Source organism: Neofelis nebulosa, chromosome 1, assembly GCF_028018385.1.
Source record: "Neofelis nebulosa isolate mNeoNeb1 chromosome 1, mNeoNeb1.pri, whole genome shotgun sequence".
Lineage (NCBI taxonomy): Eukaryota > Metazoa > Chordata > Mammalia > Carnivora > Felidae > Neofelis > Neofelis nebulosa.
In genome coordinates, this window is record NC_080782.1 from 163,821,060 (window position 1) to 163,841,107 (window position 20,048).

The window sequence follows — 20,048 nt, forward strand, 5'->3', positions numbered from 1 at the left end:
CCTGTAGGAAATCTGTCACCCTGGTCCAAAGGGAGTGACTTTGTTATGTATTGGGCACGCCTCCTTGATTTCCCAGGAGGTAAATATGGCCACATTTCTTACACATTCTGGATGTAGTCAGAGACTAGGGTCATCAGCTTATTCATGGCCTCGTTGACATCTGGGAAGAGGTATCTTGTCTGTGTTTTCCACGGGCTGCTCAGAGTTGTGGCAATCAATCAGCACGCACTTTTCAGCCGTTACTTTGCCAGGCACCTTGCGAGAGAGCAAAACAAGCATTTTCAGGGTCCTTCTCTCAAGGGCACACGGTACATAAGGAAAAAGTGTAAAGAACACGCTGATTGTAATCATGTCTGAATACAAGAGAACAGGCAACACTTTCCCGCCTTCCTGATTCTGTGTGCCCTTTTACATTGGTTTTTCTCATCGGCTCCTGTTGGCAGAGGCCTTGCTTGCTGGGGACTGGAGACACCGGCCCGCGCCCCTGACAGTGCTCAGCAATGCCTCAGGACCTCAGTCACCTTTACGGTGAAGGGTCTCAGTTTCTCACGACTACCACTGTGGGGCACGCGTTTACTAGTGTTTCCGTATTAAGTGAAATTCTTTTTTGAGACAGGGACTACATTGTGTTAGTATTTTTTGGGAATTCAACAGTCTTTAATTTATTTATATATTTCTTTCATTGGTCTTTTAATTTATTCATGGCTAATAACAGACATATTTTTAGCCATGATTTCATTACAAAATAAAAAATAATAGGGTGTTTTGTATGTTGTACTTTATATTATGACCAATTGCCCTCTTTTCACTCTTAGCATAGAATAATAGATATATTATATGTTATCTTTCTATTATTCTTTTGTCAGGGTATTGAAAATCCCTTTCTCAAAGATTATATTAACCATCATTCTAAATATTAACGGTGTCATATTTATCCCTTGTTAATGTTTTCCTCAAGTAAATGAAAGTAAATATTTTTATATAAATCTTTGAAACTAGATAAATGAACTGATTTAGACTACTAGTAATGAATTATTGATAATAATGACAATTTATTTACAAAGCACTTACTCTGTGAGAGGCATTGCATTGCATTTGGATCGGGGAGAATTTTAAAATCCAGTATATTGAAAAAAAATACATTTTTCTACTCGTAAGATTTGAAATCTAATCTATAAAGTCAAAATGCAGAAGAGAGTGCTATTTACTACAAAATATTAGGAGGTTTATTTAACAAAATTGTGGTTAGCGTATTTGAAATTACTTCCAGTATTACTGAGACTGATTGGATATCTTTATTTTTATCAGTGTTTTGAGCATTTCTAAAAGGCAATGTGTAGTTTGGCCCTTCCCAAAACATGAGTCTCAGAGCATCTTGAGATGTTAATAGATGTTTCCTTTGGGATGGAACAGGGAAAATGTTCCAAGGACAAATGAGTGTGGGGAACACTGAGTTATGGCTAAATGCTTGTTTGTTGTTTCCGGGCCAGGGCATCAGCTTTAATGACTTAGGATCTTTAATAAGTTTGTGAGCATTCAATGGGAGGCATATGACGTACCGTTCCCCGGATGTGCTCAGTCATAGACCCTTTTATCTCTCGGATGGGAGACAGCCTGTAGGGAAGAATGTTTTGTTGAATCAAAGCCTTCCTTCTGGTGTGACCTCCACCATCTACCATGAGCTGAGTGTATCTCATGCAGTTACTTAGACCAGGTTACCCTCAGGAAGAGGAAGGTGGCCTTTGACTTGTGGCTTCCCAGGGCTGCTACAGGGGCACATGGAAGGCATTGTGCCCAAAAGCACTCAGGAAATTGAACATGTCACATATGTGCACGTGTCTGCTTAGCGGTAGCCGAGTTTGAAGGTTGCATGAGTACGAGGACAGGCTTTGCTGGCGGGGCCAGCTACGGGAGGGTTCCTGGACATATAGAGAGATGTGGAGGCCCCTCTTCCCAGGTGGAGTCTGCAAGGCCAAAGACGCTGACCGGTTACACCTGTGCCAGAAGCTCTCCAGAGACTCAGTTAAAGAGACGTTAGGATGTTTTCAGCGCAGAACCATTGTTAGGAGGCATGTTTGTAGCTTTTGGATGCTTTTGGTGGAGGAAAAATGAGATGGGCTCACTTGGGAGGTCTGTCTGGAAATACATCCAGTTTCTAGTCAGTGTCCTGATTTCATCACCCATTTCCAGAATCCTTATCCCTTAAAATGTAAGGGGAAACAATTCTCCCTTTACGCAGCCCAGATACCGCTACAGGGTTTTGTGAACTGCTCTTCCTGATGTGCATGTAATTACAGGCGTTGTCCAGGCTCATCCCTGCCCCCAGCCAGCTGTCCCTGTTCTAGATATTGTAAAAGGGGAACTTCTGAGAAATGTCCTTTATTTTTGCCACATGAGGGATCGAACACCCCAAGCGTCTACTTTAATCACTTCGGGAGCCATTGGTATTCGCTGCAGGGTCCCATGGCGTGTTCCTTCTCTTCCGGTTAGTGGATCATGTGGGCTAATACACCCTCTTTTCCTTTTCCATGTTTTCTGTGGTGTCTTGTAATGCCAAGATTTTTTCCAGATGGTTCCTATTTCCACATATTACACATGACTCATCTGGCAGAGTCCTCGTGAGAATCAACATGGGTTCCCACATTCACCTACTTTTGTCTTTTTTATAGTGCTTTGAAAACAAAGAGCTTTAAAAACTGTGTTTGAATCCCAGGGTTAAGATACTACCAGTATTCCAGAGGGGAGTCACTGAAAACGGATCCACGTTAAGTGGCTTTATCTTATTCTGCACACAAGCCCCACCATGGACGTCTCATGGATGTTTCACCACCTCAGTACCCACTGGCCCCCCCTAGCGCAGGAGGGACGCGGGCTATGCGCTCCCACCTTGCACCCCTCTGCCTGTTTCTCTCTGCTGCATAAAGTCTGCCCTTTGTCATGTGCTTCTGGGGCTTGTGAGACTCGTGATAGATGACAATCACCAAAAAAAACCCTAAACCTACATTGTTTTTCTATTTGCACCTCTATTTGGAACACACCTCATCGAGCACAGCTTTAAAAATAGTGATTTGATCTTGTTTCCATGTTTAGAAGGAGGAGTAGGAATTAAATGTCTTGAATGCAATATTGTGTCCTGTGACTTTTAAGGCCTAGAACACCTCATGTGAGTGAGTGGACGCTGTCGTCATGATGCTGGGCCCTGATAGCCCTCGTCTTGACGACTGATGGGGAAAAATTGTTTTTTGTTTTTTGGGTTTTTTTTTTTGTAAATAGGATCCTGAGGAAACATTGGTTGTCAGAAACCATAGCTTTCTATTTGAAGGAGCCAAATGAGACTGTGTGTTTTAATTCAAGATCAAAGGCAACTTAAAACAGGCCCTGATAAATGCGAACGGGGCATTTGGACTTCTGTCGCTGAACATGGAACACACGAGCACTGCGAATATGTCTCTAGATGGCACGTAATGATGTGAAGTGCTTATGGAGTGTGGGCGTGGACACGGCACCCGCAAAAATGATCTTAGCAGAACCCTCGTCCTTGTGAAGTGGTTCAGCACAATGTGCAATTAAACAAAGGAAGAATTAGTCAGCGGTAACGAGCAAAGCAGATGGCCCCGGGAAGTGGTGCCCCCGTGTCTTCTTTCCCTCTGGCAAACCCATTAGAAACGTTAAAGGTACGGCTCGAACACGTCTCCCTGGTGGCTTAGCTGCCTCCGCTGGTTAACCACATGGTTTTGCAAATGCACGATGCTTATCTGGCCCAAAATGTCATTGACTCTACATTTCTTCACAGGGGAATCCGGGGAGCTAACAATGAATGAGTCTTGGCTGATTGCTACAAGGCCACCATGAACTCATTCCCAGTTAAAGCCCTTCGGTGGGGGTTCTCCTTCATTAGCACGAGGCTGTGCAGACCCTGTGCTTACAGAGCAGCCTCCAAAGGGATGTAAGGTGCTCCTGGTAATAAAGACAGATATGAATCTCTTACACGCATCCCATGTGATCGTGAGGTTTTATCCGGACATATTTTATGGATGTCCCATCATAGCACATGAGGGCCATATGTGAGTTCACTGATTCTAGGCAAGAAATCTGTGCTGTAAGCTGATGTGAGTTCTGAGACCTTTAGGGAATGGCTATGTGCGTGATTTGGAAATGGCTTTCCCTGGAAGATTGGTTAAGGAAGTAAGTAATTAAGTCTACCCATAAGTAGATCCAGTGAGCAGTTGGAGCCAGAAAACAATGTCCACCACCCCACCCCATCCGCCTTTCATTCTGGGGGCTTCTGTTCCATTTGGCAGTGTGCCGATGGCCCGAGGCAGTGGTTAGCAGGACAGGCATGACACGGGCTCACGGCAGAGGGAAGTGTTAAACAAGCAACAGCACCAATAAGCCCTGGACTGAACACTCTGTTACCAGCTCTGGGGGAGACAGGGTTGTGAGACTGAGCCCCCCGGGGACCAGAGATGAGCTGGGGTCTCAGGTCAGGGAAAGGCAAACCCAGCTTTTCACCAGCAGGCACCTCAAATTCAGGCAGCACTCTCGGGGCACAAGGCTTAGACCCCCAGTGTTTCACATCTGCTCAGATTTGGGGTGGAAAATTGAACACTTTGGGAGACTGCTGTGGGCTACTGAACCCCCCACATCCCCATCTCATCTTCTCCTTTCCACCTATGAGACCCCAAATCTTTAAGGGACACAGTTTCATGAAAGTGGTTTGGCCAGAAGCAGAATGTGTGTCCTTCCGTGAGCCCTTGGGAGTTATTGTTTTCTTAGGCTGGGCCTCCTGCCTCGGGTCTGGTCTGTGTTTCAGGGACGAGGGTGGAAGGAGCCCAGACGAGGCTCGTTCCCACACTGTCTGCTTCGCGACCCGGGAGGCCTGGGAGGCCCGGGAGGCCACGCTGTCCTGTGCACTGGGACACAGCGCTTTTTCTCCTGGTCCAGGGCGTGCTGTAAGCATCGCTGCGGAACCCTCCGGCCCTGGCCGGTGTGCTGACAGCGTTTGGTGGCTCAGGCCCAGAACGGAGGCGCCGGGTGGAGAACAGCACCTCCTTGGCGGATTCGAGACCACACAGGCTGTGCCCTGGGAGCCCAGCAGGGAGGCCACGACCCCGCAGTGTCAGGAGGGCCCCTGGGGGCGTCCTGCCTTCCAGGGCTCTGTGTCCTCTCTGGATGTGGGGTGCATGGTTCTTTACCAGAGACGGTGACCTGGCAGCTTGTTGAATGTCTTGCCTGCCAGGGCAGAAGTGCTCTCTGGCTGAGGGAAAAGCTTCCAGTAAAAGCTAAGAATAGTATTCTGAAGTATGATTTGCAGTCATGAAGCAGAGCAGTGGACATTAGATGGCTGACCTGTGCCCAGGAACTCTGCCCCTTGGGCCCCTGTGGGTCTGGGGCCGCAAGGACAGGAGCTGAGGCCTCGCAGGGCGTGGGGCTCCCTCTGGGGGCTCTGAGCACATGACATTGTGTGTGGGGGGGCTGTGCTTTCACAACTCGCTGTGTGGGCATGAGGTGCCTCTTTTGTCTTTCTTTCTAGAAATTTGGTTCTCCCCCTCCTTCCCGCCACAGGTTTCTAGTCCTTTCCCATTGCTTCCTGCTCTTCCTGTCTGCTCACTGCCCAGGAACACCTCGTTCACCTTCCCCAGCCCCATGGCACACATTCCTGGGGCCTGCCTCCTGCTTACCTCCTGTCTGTGTTCATGTGCGTGTGAGCCACATGTGCACATGCACACACACAGCACGGTGCACACGTAGGCACAAGTGCACACACAGCACGGTGCACACATGCACTCGCACACACATGCACACGCACACACATACACACATGTGCGCAGATGCATGCATGAACTCGTAGACACACATGTGCACACATGCACACATGTACACAGCGGGGCACACACGCGTGTGCACATATGTGCATACATGCACTCAGACACGTGCACACACGACACATGTGCACACAGTGCATACATGCGTGGACACATGCGCACACACATGTGCACACGTGTGCATACATGCACACACACACTGACACGTGCACACACACACATATACACATGTGCGCACATGAGGAGGATGTCTGCCAGCTGTGTGCGCCCTGTGGTCTTGTGATTGGGTGCACATTTCTCAACCAGACGGTCATTCTGTTTCCAAGGCAAAATCTCCAAAAGGAAGCACCGGCCCCTGGGCATGAAAGGACATCTGGGTCAAAACGTGGACAGGCCGCCCCCGGAAATGCCAAAGGCCCCTCGGTGCTGCGCTCTTGCCGACCTTGCTGCAGTGAGCTGCCGTGTGAGCAGCAGGGGCTCTGGCGTGTGGCGAACGTCAGGACGCCTGGTCAGTCCGAGAGAAGGAAGGTCAGGCCCCCAGCGGCTTGTCCCTTTACCGGCTGATGTCTCTGCCATGCCGAATGCTTGCTCGGGGGTCTGCGGAGGAGGGGGATGGTGGCTCGGCGGCTGTATCTGGTGTAGCCTTCAGCCTGGGTGTTTCGAGCCTGCTGGTGTGAAAATGTGAGTTTCTTGAGCCCCGTTTGCCTCTGGGTTCTCCTCCCGCTGTTCCGCTTTGAAAGAGCTCGAGGTGCCCGCGTGAGAGTTCCCATGGCTCTGAAGGCCATCTTGACTTCCTCGATGCCTTTCCTTTCTCCACTTGCTAATCTGTTCGGTTCTCCGTATTTCTGAGATCTAACTTGGGGCCGGGGGCCGGTGCTTAAGTCGCGTGCAACTTTCTAGAAGACCTGCGGTGGTGGTTGTCCCTGCCTGGCAACAGTGGGTCATGCGTCCCCTCTTGCTCTGGGGTAGGTACCAAGCCCCAGGAGTGAGGAAGATCGTAATTGTGAAAACATTCCTGGCAACAGCCATTAATCTCCTTTCATACCTCACTCTCTTGCCTTGATGAAGTTGTACTCTTGCCCCAAAGGGTCTGTCTTAGAAAATTTACCATTAAAATTCTGCTCCTAGGGGGCTGTTCAGACTCTGGGGACATAGTCCCCTCTGGGTTCTCTGCCTCACTGAGGGACACACAGTAGAACACACAGTGAAACAGGTGCCTTCCTGTGACCTTAAGGGCCATCCTACACACCAAATGATGCTTCGAGCAAAGTGACCTACTCAGGGTATGTACTTTAAAATTCCATTTATTTATTTATTTATTTATTTATTTATTTATTTATTTATTTATTTATTTAAATCCAAGTTAGTTAACATACAGCGTAGTCTTGGCTTCAGGAGCAGAACCCAGTGATTCATCACTTCCATACGACACCCAGGGCTCATGCCAACAGGTGCCCTCCTCAGTGCCTGTTGCCCATCCAGCCCATCCCCCCCCACCTCTCTCCAGCAACCCTCAGTTTGTTCTCTGTGTTTAAGAGTCTCTTATGGTTTCCCTCCCTGTCTGTTTGTACCTTATTTTTCCTTCCTTCCTCCTATGCTCATCTGTTTTCTTTCTTAAATTCTACATGAGTTAGATCGTATGATATTTGTCTTTCTCTAACTGACATTTCTTTTAACATAATACATTCTAGTTCCATCCACATTGTTGCAAATGGCAAGATTTTCTTTCTGATTGCCGAGTAATACTCCATTGTACATATGCACCACATCTTCTTCATCCATTTGTCACTTAATGGACATTTGGGCTCCTTCCATGCTTTGGCTACTGTTAGCACTGCTGTGAACATTGGGGTGCATGTGCCCTTTCGAATCAGCATAAACTTCTGTTCTTTTAAAAAGGAATTTGTTTCGCTCCACGATGGATAGGAATGTACACATGTCATTTTCTGTCCCATTGAATGTTTTGGGACACAGCCCCCTCTCCTGAGGGTGTCCTGTGCTCCGTCATGTATTGAATATGAGTTCTAGAAGGAGTGTAGGTAATCTCAGGAGCAAATCCTTTGTCGCTTACTCGGCAGTTAAGACATTCAGCTGTGGTTGTTTCACTCCATCAAGAACAATGCCTGTTCCCTGATTCAGGACTGTCAATGGTGGGGGGGGGGGTGCCAGGAAGCCCAGGTGGCTCGGCCCTTAAAGAGCGAGTCCAGGGGCCCAGGAAGGTGGGTGGGCCGTGGCCCAAGCCATCCACAGACTCCTCACGAGCCCCGAAACGGGGCCAGTGCCTGTCACTGCTGTATTTGTTCTTCAGAAATTCTGCACTGCAGCAATCAACCTTGGTGTTTACACACACACACAAATAGCTGTCAGATGATAGCTTTTCATCTGATTCTGACAAAAAAGGTGCTCTTTCTTCCTGTAGAGAAGCATGGAGCTTTGAACCTCTTTATTCTCTTGAAGATGCCTGGTGGGTTCCCATTGGTTAGAAATCCCCATGGGATCTCGGAAATCTTACAAAATTAGCCATTTTACATCTGGGGCAGGGACAAGGGGAGGCCACTTTAGGTGGTTGGTTGACCAGCGTCCTCGTGTCAAGGAGAAGTCGCCTCGGTCATTGTGTGGGAGGCTGTACGTTCCCCGGAGTGCGGAGCGGAGGGGCCCTGGCAGCAGGTGTGGCCTGGCATGCCTCTTCCTGCACCCCTCTCTCCCTCTCTCCCTTTCTCTGTCACGTCTACACTCGGGGCCATCCATCCTGTAACTGATTCTTTAAAAATTTAGTTATGGAATACAAGGTAAAATGTCACACGTTGAACTCCACGATCTGTAATCTGTTTGTTTTTTTTTTATGTTTATTTATTTATTTAGAGAGAGAGTGGAGCAGGGGAAGGGCAGAGAGAGAGAGGGAGAGAGAGAATCCCAAGCAGGCTCCACACTGTCAGCATGGAGCCAGATGTCGGGCTCGAATCCACGAACCGTGAGGTCATGACCTGAGTCGAAATCAAGAGTTGGACACTTAACCAACTGAGCCACCTAGGCGTGCCTGCAATCTTTTTTTTTTTAAATGAGAACATTAATTTTTCCAGTTTACAAACTGTAATGCAATTTAGGCAGATTTCTGCATCCTGTCTCCTAGGCAAAGGACATAGTATTTTAGTCTATTGGCATTAAGTAATTAGAATAAAAAAGCAAGAAACTATCTTGTAAATGCAACCTTAGAAACCTCCACAAAATATATAGAGTAAAAATGGCATTAAATAAGATTCTACTAACTTACAGTTTTGCTGTGATTTGGCTATTGGGTTAAAATAATCTCCACATTATCTTTTGGAGACAGGTTTGCCAATTCTGTTACCAACCCTGTGGTGAAGGGACCCTGCCTTTTCAGGGAAGGCTGCTTTCAAGTATTTAAGACATAGTTACTTGTTGCGTTAATTCCGCACCATGGTTTTTGTATTAATGGTGCACTTGTACGCTTTTCGTAGCTATTCAGTTGTCAGATCAAAATCTTGACCCCCCAGACACCCTTCTGTATCTTGCTTAATTTCTTTTCTTGAGTGACTGTCTATGTTTTAAAAGAATTAATGGTGTTTACTGAAAATAGGTTAAAATGCAGTTAAGTATTAATTCAGATGGATCTGACCCCTTTTTCCGAGTTAACGAGGGTAAGCGAGTGAAACCTGTGAAACCTCAGGCCCTCCCAGTATGGCATTGCATTATACGGGCAAAATGGAGTTGTCATGTTTCAGCCACTTTGGAACTGCTCTTATCTTTTAGATTCTGAGTATGATTAATGACGTCTTGAAATTATTGCCGCGTGCTGGGGGAGAACATTGTTAGCAATGCAGCACGGCCAGGCAGCTTTGTCGGAGGATGAGGAAACAGAACACGTGTGTGTTATCGGATACTTGCGAGCAGGGCCCTGGGGCTGGTGCACGGGGTGGCTGTACAGACTCGGGCTCACTTGGGAGAATAAACAGAGTGTCCGGAGCTGGAAAAGAATGAATATCAGATGTGTTCATTGAGGAAAAATAAAAAAACCTTATGCATAAGATAAGTGAGGAATTTCTTAAAAAAAAAAGAAAAACAAATTGCCTTATCTTTTCAATACCCAATAAATCTTTATTTCCCATTGTCAAATTTAGCCTCAGAAATAAGAGTGAGATAATTCATGGGTCATGACCACTGGGAAGGGAAAAAGGCGACACTGCCTTTTCATTCTCTTTTAAAATACTCTGTGGCTTTTATAGGAAATGCAGTCGACTGGATGGGCTGAGAAATCTTGATAGTAAGTGCAAAATATGTGTATTTAAATAAACAACAGCCAGACCAGGTTGGTCCACGAATCATGGGTCCAGTGTTGAATACAGCGGGAAGTCAGGGAATACCCAACGGTGTGATCCTTTCTAGGATCCAGCGTGACTCAGTCGTCCCATCTTCTGGCCGGCCGGCCGGCCTGATTCTCAGAGAGTCTTGGGGGCTGGGGCTACAGACACAGTCTCTGGCTCCTTGGCCGGGGTTCTCCCCAATATACAGCATTATCAGTGCCCTCACTGTAGGAGGTGCTCCAAAGCAGAGCAACCATGCCTCGTGTTTCTGTCAAGTTTGGAAACCAGATTTCTAACCCTGTGTCCTCTTAGTATTATATTATTTCCTTGGAATCTTTTTTTTTTTAAGTTTATTTATTTATTTTAAGAAAGAGACAGCATGAGTGGGGGAGGGGCAGAGCACGAGAATCCCCAAGCAAGCTCTGCACCGTCAGCGTGAAGCCCGATGCGGGGCTCGAACCCATGAAGCTGTGAGTTCATGACCTGAGCTGAAACCAGGAGTCGGACACTCATCCCACTGAGCCCCCCCAGGTGCCCCTTTCCTTGGAATCTTTAATACTTTGTGTTCCCTGATTCACTCCTGAAATACTTAGTGAACACCTACTATGTGCTGTCTGTGCTGGGTGCTGGGGAGCAGGGACACCCGTAAAACCTACTTTTGATAGGTAGTTGCATTTAACTACATTTTTTTTTTAATTAACATTTTTTATTTATTTTTGGGACAGAGAGAGACAGAGCATGAACGGGGGAGGGGCAGAGAGAGAGGGAGACACAGAATCGGAAACAGGCTCCAGGCTCCGAGCCATCAGCCCAGAGCCTGACGCGGGGCTCGAACTCACGGACCGCGAGATCGTGACCTGGCTGAAGTCGGACGCTTAACCGACTGCGCCACCCAGGCGCCCCTTAACTACATTTTTAAAGAAAAAACAGAAAAAAATTTTTTTCTTAACGGACGACTGGCAATTTTTCTCAAGGTTAAACCTGACCGATACCTTGCGTGCCTTTCATGTTATTAACTATGATGATTATTGTCAGGGCATTTCTTTTGCATTTTTCATTTTTATTGTTAACACAGACCACACACACAAATGCCTGACCTAGATTGTGGCACTTCCTGACTTTTATGTGTCCCGATTTTGTTCAGGATGCACGCACTTCCAGGGCTGTGTCACACACCCACATACATTTCCAGGTTCAGGTGAATAACATCCTCATTATGGTAACATGAAAACCCTCTAAGGCTGTTTAGGTTTTGTGCACTGATCGCTCTTTCTCAAGTTTGCTGACGACATGGAAGCCATCTCTCCAAATCTCAAGGTGGTTGGCGATAGTGAAAACAGAGCAAAGTATCTTCTTTAAAAAAAATGTTTATTCATTTTTGAGAGGGGGAGAGAGAGAATCCCAAGCAGGCTCCACACTGTCAGCACAGAACCTGATGAGGGGCTTGGACTCATGAACCATGAGATCGTGACATGAGCTGAAGCCGGACGCTTAACTGACTGAGCCCCCTGGGCGCCCTGCAAAGTGTCTTTTGAGAAAAAGATGTACTTTTTCTGTCCACATCCTCCAGAGCTGCTAACTCTGCTACTTCTTAATAACCTTGTTACTTTGCTGTCAATTAGTTATTTTCCTGCGGTGTTTCTCCTTCTCCCAGTCTTCAAGGTATAACATAGAATTTTGATAAATCCCATGGAATGTTACAAAAAAAAAAAGAAGAAGAAGAAGAAGAAGAAGAAAAGGCACTTGTGCTGGTGAGTGGAAGCACAGCTCCTCTTAGGCAAGATTATTCCCTTTCCCCGGAGTGCAGCTTTGTAAGCATTCGTTCATAAACAGAACCCCTTTGTAGGGTCTATTTCTAGCTTGGTGGCTTTGCTGCTACTGAGTTTTGCCCAGCTCTGTGCCTGTTAGACCAGCGCCCCTCCCCTCGCCGGGCCAGTGCTGAGCTGCAGCTGGATTTCGCCCTGTACTCGCTGCAGTGTGTAACATGCACAACCGTCCACAGCCACGGTGAGGGTCCGAGCTGCAATAGAGCTACCTTTTATGTCTATACTGTTTTCTGCTTTAAAACACAATCTTTAAGTCTGTGTATGACAGAACAGAAGGTAGTAGGATTAGGCACAGGCATTTACGGTTCTGATTTTCACACGAGCTCCATGTCAGTAAATCAAGAGTTTAGCAAGGGAGATGTTAATCATCTTTTTTGGAAGCCATTAAAAATTGGATGAATTTTTTGCCTTCACAAATGGCAAAGATCAGCAGAATGGACTAAATCACCTTATGTATATGTTTCCTATAAACTTGAAGAAGAAGGGACCAAAGAAAAGCCTTTAAAGAAATTCTCCTGTCAGCCTCTACCTGTTTTATGAATGTTTTGTAAGGATTTAAAATTTTTTCCGTGTGTGCTATTTTCATGCCATCATTTAGAAAGCTGAATTTACTTTTTTCCTGTATTATTGTTTGATTCAAGTACTCAGTTTACAAAATGAATGGAAGAAGCAATCTGAGAACTAGCCACCATTCTTATTACTGGTGGGTTCATCAGCACTCACCTGCCATGTTATAGCCTTCATGTTCAGGCTACTAGTCTCATATTTAATTTTAATTACATTTTTAATTCTTAAATTTTTTTTTTTATTTATTATTGAGAGACAGAGAGAGAGCGTGAGCAGGGGAGGGGCAGAGAGAGGGAGACACAGAATCCGAAGTAGGCTCCAGGCTCCGAGCTGTCAGCACAGAGCCCGACGCGGGGCTCAAACCCACAAACCGCGAGATCATGACCTGAGTGGGATGCTCAACCGACTGAGCCACCCGGGTGTCCCTACATTTTTAATTCTAAGTAAAATTCTCTCTTTCCCTGGGTATTGTATCTTTTAGGCCTTATCAAACTGACTGAATATTTAATATTAGTACATTAATATGATGAATAGTAAAAAAGGCTGAAGGCTTCAGATTCCAGAAGGGTTTAATTTGAAGACAGCGTAGTCCCCTAGCGACCCCTTGTGGTGGGAAGCCAGAGTTGTGAGGCTTTCTTTACACGCGCCTCTAAAAGCCCATTCCCTCTTTGTTTATTGTCTCTTAATTGAGCTGGATTAGTTAGATGCAATTGTCTTCTTCAGATCACCTGCATCTAAAAGGTCTTCCCCAGGGAAGAGATGTTTGGCTGAGATCCGGGGATGTGTCGGGTGCTGGGGGATGGTAAGGGGTGGGGTATGAATACAAACGTTTCAGATGGGAACATCCATCTCTGAGCCCCACTGGGTGCTCCCCGGAGGCGGGGACCCTGGCCGGGGAGGCAGCGGAGAACCAGGGTGTAGGCTGGAGGGGGACAAAAGTGCATGTGAGTGAAGGGCTCCTGGGTGGGGGTGGGGGGAGGCTACAGGAGAACCCATCCAGAAATTTGAACCTTCTCCTTGAAATTTGAATGAGTTAATAGAGGCCGGGAGGGACAAATGTTTCCCAGAGAACGAACGGCCTTTGGTGGCAGTTTGCTGGGAAAATGGACATAAGCTACGGGTGAAGGTCAACTTTACCAGGAAATGTATACACAGGGTTTGGCAGAATACATCCACAGCACTTGGGGAAAATGTTATCACACTGTTTCTCCTCTTCCCAGTTTGGGCAGCTGACTACTTCAGGGTAATGGCTTAAAATATTTACACTTCAAAGTATTTTGAGCAGATGCCTGCTTCAGAGGGAGACTTAACGAAAGCATGTTAGCCTGGTTTTTCAGAGAGAGCGTAAGAGACAAATTCTGAAGCACATGTTTGCCGCTGAAGATCCTGGCTACCGCTTACGGCTTTCGAGCATGTCCGCTGTCCGCAGTATTCAGCTCTAATTAGGGAGACATGTCAGGAAATTTTACAAGTCCTAGGGGCCTTTGGAAGATTTTAAGGTGGTTTTTTTGTTGTCGTTTTGTTTTTGTTTTTTTCTGCTAACAATTTGTCAGCACTTGATTTTGCTTTCTGGAAAGTTTTTCCCACTAGAAGGGGGAAGTCAGACGTTTGGCCCTTAGATGGCTGTAGGCGAGCAGTTTAAATTTATGAAGACAACACCTAGGACTCTTTCACGTTATTCTTGCGTTGAATGATGGTTCTGTAGAAAGTATTTCGTGAAGAACTCTCTGTAATTCCTTTTTTGTTTTCTTCCAAGTTGATGTACAAAGTGGATTTTTGCAGGTCAGAAAGTATCGAGGGTTCTGTTCGTTGCCAATGTTGATTAATCACACATCCATATTGTGTGCTCCCCTGCAACCGTCCTCCTGCTCGTTTTGTGTTACGCACGATTTGAGACTTTGGCTCCACCAGCTGGCTTCACGGCGGTGCTGAAATTCCGAGAATTGTGCTAGAGTGTATCGTGGGCTCAAATAATGTTTCAGTATCAGGATTTATCCGAAGGAAATCTGTCCTTGAACATGGAGACTTGGAGAAGTGCTGTATCTGTGGGCTGTCTGAAGCTGGGGAGCCATCAGCTGGGCCTAGGTGGGCCTTATCCATGAGAGGGATCCTCTCCGCAGGGTTGGGAATTCCTGCCCAGGAAGCCGGTGGCAGAATGACCCACGTAAAGCTGCAGAGGGGAAAGGGCTCCCAGCAGCTGCCCTCCCACGGTTCAGCATGTAGGTCTGCCCCATTCTCCGTGCAGACCCGACCATCTGCAGCCCCAGAGTCATAAGCCTGGTGGTGGTCATGTGGCAAGAGGCGGGGTGGCGTTAGAAGAGGCAAGATGGGCCCAGAACCCTCCTAGGAATGGAATGGATCTGACAGCACATGAGGTCATGAACTCCAAGGTCATGGGTTGGGGGATTTTTTTTTCCCCAACACGTTTCCGAGTCTTCTCTTCCCTTGAATTTGTAAAGGACGTTCTAGAAATGCCTTCGTTTCTAGAAACAACCTCTTAAATGCTCATCTTTACTCCCCCTCCATATATAATTGCTCAAGCTCTTAACACATATTTGCTGGAGAGCCACAATGTAAAGATTCTGAATATTGACCTTAAATTAATACACGCGTGTTCGTGTAGGAATCCAGGTACGTGTCTCCTACTGCAAAGGAGAATCAGTCTTTACGTCCTCCTCTTTGGAAAGCGTGTTCAGGGCTCCAGCTGTGTATTTCCCCTCCCGCCGGGGCGCCAGGGCGGTAGTCCCACCACGATGGCAGGCCTCGTGGTGTGGGCGGAGCTCCCAGTGGGGCCTCGTCAGAGTTTTTCCAGGACCCCGTGACACTTCCCACCACTTTCCCACTGTCGGCATTCAGGAAATGGCCCTGCAGATGGTTGTTGGGCTCAGCAATTGCTCTTGTGGAATTTTTGGCCGAGTCCCCATGTCACCCATTGACTGACTGTGACCCGTCATTTGAAATCGTTTCCCCATCGCTGAATTCTTGGTGAGTCCTGGCTCCAAAAGTGAATGCTTTCATTCCTTCACTCATTTGCAGCTTTGCTTGGAAATGGAAGCCTCCAGGCGCCCGGTGACAGAAAGAAACAGCTGATCCGGGGTCCTGTCCTGATCACAGCTTGCTTTTTTTGTTGCTGCTTCGGCCGCAGGCACATAGGTCAGCCGGGGTTCCCACGGCGCCCGCATGGCTTCAGACCTGGAAAGGGGCCCCGTGGCCCAGTCACCATCCTGTACTATGCGTTAAGTTTCTAGGGCGCATGCCCATACGAGCGTGGTTCGCTACTGGCTAGTTCATCCATCCGCTCAGCGATTTTAGCGAATTCAGAGAGGGTGCTGATCACGGTGAACGAATAAAACAGTCTCACTGTATTTACTTCTAAGAGGTGGAAACCCAGCTACAAAATGTCTCCAACTGACACCGCTTGTGGGGTCTGTTCTGCTTTGTGATGGATGAACCCAAGCGCGTGGATGGCTCTACCCCCCTGCAGTCAGCCCTCCTGGGGCCAGGAAGCCTGGTGCTCCGGACACACTTTTCTTGTGCTTCTGTCCACTGTAAAGATCCTCGGTCATATCATTTTAGATGTGAAAACTTAATTTAAAACTTAACTAAAAGGATGTGATCCCGTGCTGACTGTTGAAACAGGCATGCTGCGGCCTCTGATAGTAGGACTTGACCGCTTACTTTAGGTTTATGTTGTGTTAACCTCAGTGTTTGTGGTTCGTAACTGTATTACCCTTCGGAGTTAGAAGCTTTACAACTCTTCCGATTTCAGCCAACCAGGGGGCTTCGTTTGTATTTGGATTTTTCTGACTTGGACAGGAAGGGGTGTCACGTCCTAGCGTTGGAGTTCCATCTTGAGCTTGTTTCCATAAGCATTTTAAGAGGAAGGGGAGTAATTGATATTATAACAGAATCTTTTATCCTCCTATTTGATGGAGTTTTAAAAGTATGTCCTTGCTTTAGATAATACATACGTTATGCAAAATTTGTAAGTTACTCCATGCGTGAAACTGTATTTCATGCCTAATTTAGAATGGCTAATTTCGATGCCAAGATTATTCCCCACGGCTGTATTCTTTCATCTTTATAATGATGGCATTTTGCTCTTCCTCTTCAAACTCTGAATTCCATCATTTGAGGACACATCGGTAATCGGTTCTGCTGTTGATGCATGGACGTTTTAAAATGAATCTAATACAGTTGCACTGACGTTGGAGAATAAAAGTATGAAGTGCAATCGCATCCACACTTTTGTGTCATATTTTACCAGCTTCTCTGGTCTTCCCTCCATTGGAGATGCTCATTACTGTGATGAACAGTGGTTGGGGGTTCCATTTCTGCCCGGTACGGGTTAGGCGGCCACCATGGCCTTTTGGACCTTGCCTTGTTTAAAAAAAATTTTTTTTTAACGTTTATTCATTTTCGAGAGACAGAAAGAGACAGAGCGCGAGCAGGGGAGGGGCAGAGAGAAGGAGACACAGAATCTGAAGCAGGTTCCAGGCTCTGAGCTGTCAGCACAGAGCCCCGACGCAGGGGCTTGAACTCACTAACTGTGAGATCATGACCTGAGCTGAAGTCGGACGCTCGACCGACTGAGCCCCCCAGGCGCCCCTTGGCCTTTGCCTTTACCGCATCGTGGGGTGTAGATGACTTGGTCCTGTTTCTCAGGGACGCTGACGGCACAACCCCTCCTGCCTTGACCCCCAGTGTACGGGTGGCCACAGTCGAGGTCTTACTTCTACAGCTGCACTGCCTGTCTGCATCAGCCAACGCTTCCTACAACGACAGTGGGGATTTGCTGAAAGCTCAGAGGAGTAATTTGGCCTGCATTCCATGCACGCTGTGTGCCAGCTAACTGTATAGCTGTTTGAACGTTTATCCTGTCTGCTGGCTCTGCTCGGGTGCCCATAATAGCCTTGGACGGGGCACGGGATATTGGATTATTCATGTGCACTCTTGTCTGAACAAAAAGAGTGGGAAAGTTAAAAAAAAATACGTGGGAGATAACAAGAACCATGTCAATGGAGGAGTCACTTCCTTCGTAGCTAGTTAATTCCAAAACTCTTGGGATATACGGATTGCTTAAGTGTTCCAGGGACATTTGGGAAAGAATGTGTTCTTGTGGTGCAAGCAAAGACTGGGAGTCTGATTTCTGTGTTCTGTTCCCAGCAGCGTGCAGGGGTCACCCGGTGACATGTGACAAGTCAGTTCCGTGTCAGAATCCTAACGTCCCTGTCTGTGAAATGGACATAAGAGGGGCTAACTTCACGTTGGTGAATCGTTCAACAGTTTGCTGGGAACCAGCTTGCTCTAGTGACCTAGAAAAACCGTGCACTGTGGTGCAGGCTGACCTCATTTCTATTTTTGGCTTTAGCGCTGACTCAGTGAGAAACTTGCAGAACTCAGCGAATCTGGCTCTTGGCCTCCATGCGTTCCATGGTTAAAATGAGAATTATAAAGTCTTCTCTGCACTGGGTCTCATAGCGATAGAACCAAATACTAATGAAGTTCTAAAAATATGCCACCAAATACATGGGAAGGTTCTTACATCGATGCGCCTCTCACACTTCCTTCCGATGTCCTATTAGGTTATCTGGGGAGACACAACTCGGTGTTCATATATTTTTCTCAGCCAGCTCTTGGCAGTTCAGTTCTATTCTGTTTCGGGTAGAATTTTCCCACATCCGAGTAGTAGCGAGGAGGTGGGCACGATGACAGAGCATCTCTATGGTCAGCGCTCTCTGTGGTTGGAGCCCACGGTTCATTATGTTTCAGTGTAAGAATGAATATATCTGAGTAGCTTTCCATGTGAACAGGTCTTGGTCTGAGAACGCTTTCCTTTGCCGGCTGTCCCAGTTCTCGGGAGGAGGAGCCAGCCGTGTCAAATCCTGTGCCGAGGGCTCCGGGGACGTTAGCATTTGCTCCTCTGGGTGGAGTCTCTGGACGCTGCTGTCCTGAGGGCTGTGCCAGGCTGCACGGCTTAGTTTTCTTGAATCCCTTTACCATTTCATTGTGTCTTCTCGAGTTTGCACTCATCTGCACATTTGCTCACACGCTGCTTCTGGACTCCCGACTTCCACTTCCAGCTAATCCTGCGGTCCACGGGGGGGCGGCGGTGGAAGTCCCAAGCTCAGAGCCCCATTCTGAGCTTCTAAAAATGCAACAGGTGCTGAATTTGCCAGCAATGCCAGGACCGGCCAGTGGTGTGGAAAGAAGGGCGGATCCTAGACCCCTTGCCCTGTTTCCCTCCGTCTGTACGACGGTGAAACTTTCCAGTAACTCTCGGGGACCTGCTCTTCTGGGGGTAAAATGCTTATGTTGTATACCGTATAGCTTGCCTGTTTAGTTTTGCTTTGGGCCGATATGACTGAGAAAGTACTGGGCGCTAAGTAATCCATAGGACCGTCTGCTTTTTCAAGTCAGCTGGCGATGGCTGTTTTGCCTGCACCCTTTGTTCTGGAAGATTGCAGTGAAGCCCACGTACTGTAAAGCACACGAGTTTTCATGATTTCAGGTCGCGATTGTGGGTGATTTTATCTTGGCAGTCTGAGCGTGGCGATCTGCCTTCATTGTCGTGGCATCAGGTCACGGGCTCGCTGGTGCCTCTGGGAGAAATCCTGTTTCTGGGTCAAACGTCGACGTTCCTGCGTGCTCTTGTGCTGGTTGTATTTTTTTTTAGTTTCTTGTGCTCACACGACTGAGATCGCCCTCATCGCTGCCTGTTCCCCACCTTCCAGACTCAGTGACTCCTCTCTTTTCTTCACATACTTATTTTGTGTTCATCCTTCAAGTGCCAGCTTCGGGCTCAGAACCCCAGACGTTTGGACCTTTCTTTTTCCTTTTTGAGTGTATTATGACCGCCTGCACATGCACTGAATGATAGTATTTTATATTTTTATTTTATTAAATTTTTTAAAATGTTTATTTATTATTTTTGAGAGAGAGATAGAGGGCAAGCAGGGGAGGGGCAGAGAGAGAGGGAGACCGAATCTGAAGTAGGCTCCAGGCTCCGAGCTGTCAGCACAGAGCCTGACACGGGGCTCGAACTCATGAGCTGTGAGACCATGACCTGAGCCAAAGTCACATGCTTAATGGACTTAGCCACCCAGGCACCGCCCACCCCCCCCCCCCCCATTGAATGATAGTATTTTAAAAACAATGTTTCTTATTTCTTTTTGCTCCAAGAGCATTGGCAGAGACTCTAATTAAACTTTGTGCCTTTGCAAACAAACACTTTTTAAGGACACTTTTGAAAGCCCATCGTCCGATTGTTGATTGCACAGAGAGGTCTCAGCATCTCGTGTGGAAGCTCACACCATGAGCTCTGCCTACACACCTCCTAGGAATCCGAAGGAAAACTGTGATGCTCTGCTTACAGATTCTCAGTGCCGTGCGTGCCGATAATAAGATCCCACTAGTTGAATGACAGCATAATCAATTTGGTGAAAAAAACCCAACTAGCCATTATTTTATTTACCCGGTAAGTTATTGAGCATTTAGAATATAGAACA

At 47.1% G+C, this 20,048-nt stretch overlaps 1 protein-coding gene across 1 annotated transcript in view; it reads left to right on the forward strand.

The window, feature by feature from the left end:
• The window catches only part of COL4A1 (collagen type IV alpha 1 chain), a 154,353-nt gene that overhangs the window by 70,611 nt on the left and 63,694 nt on the right, over positions 1-20,048 (forward strand). The window lies entirely within an intron of this gene.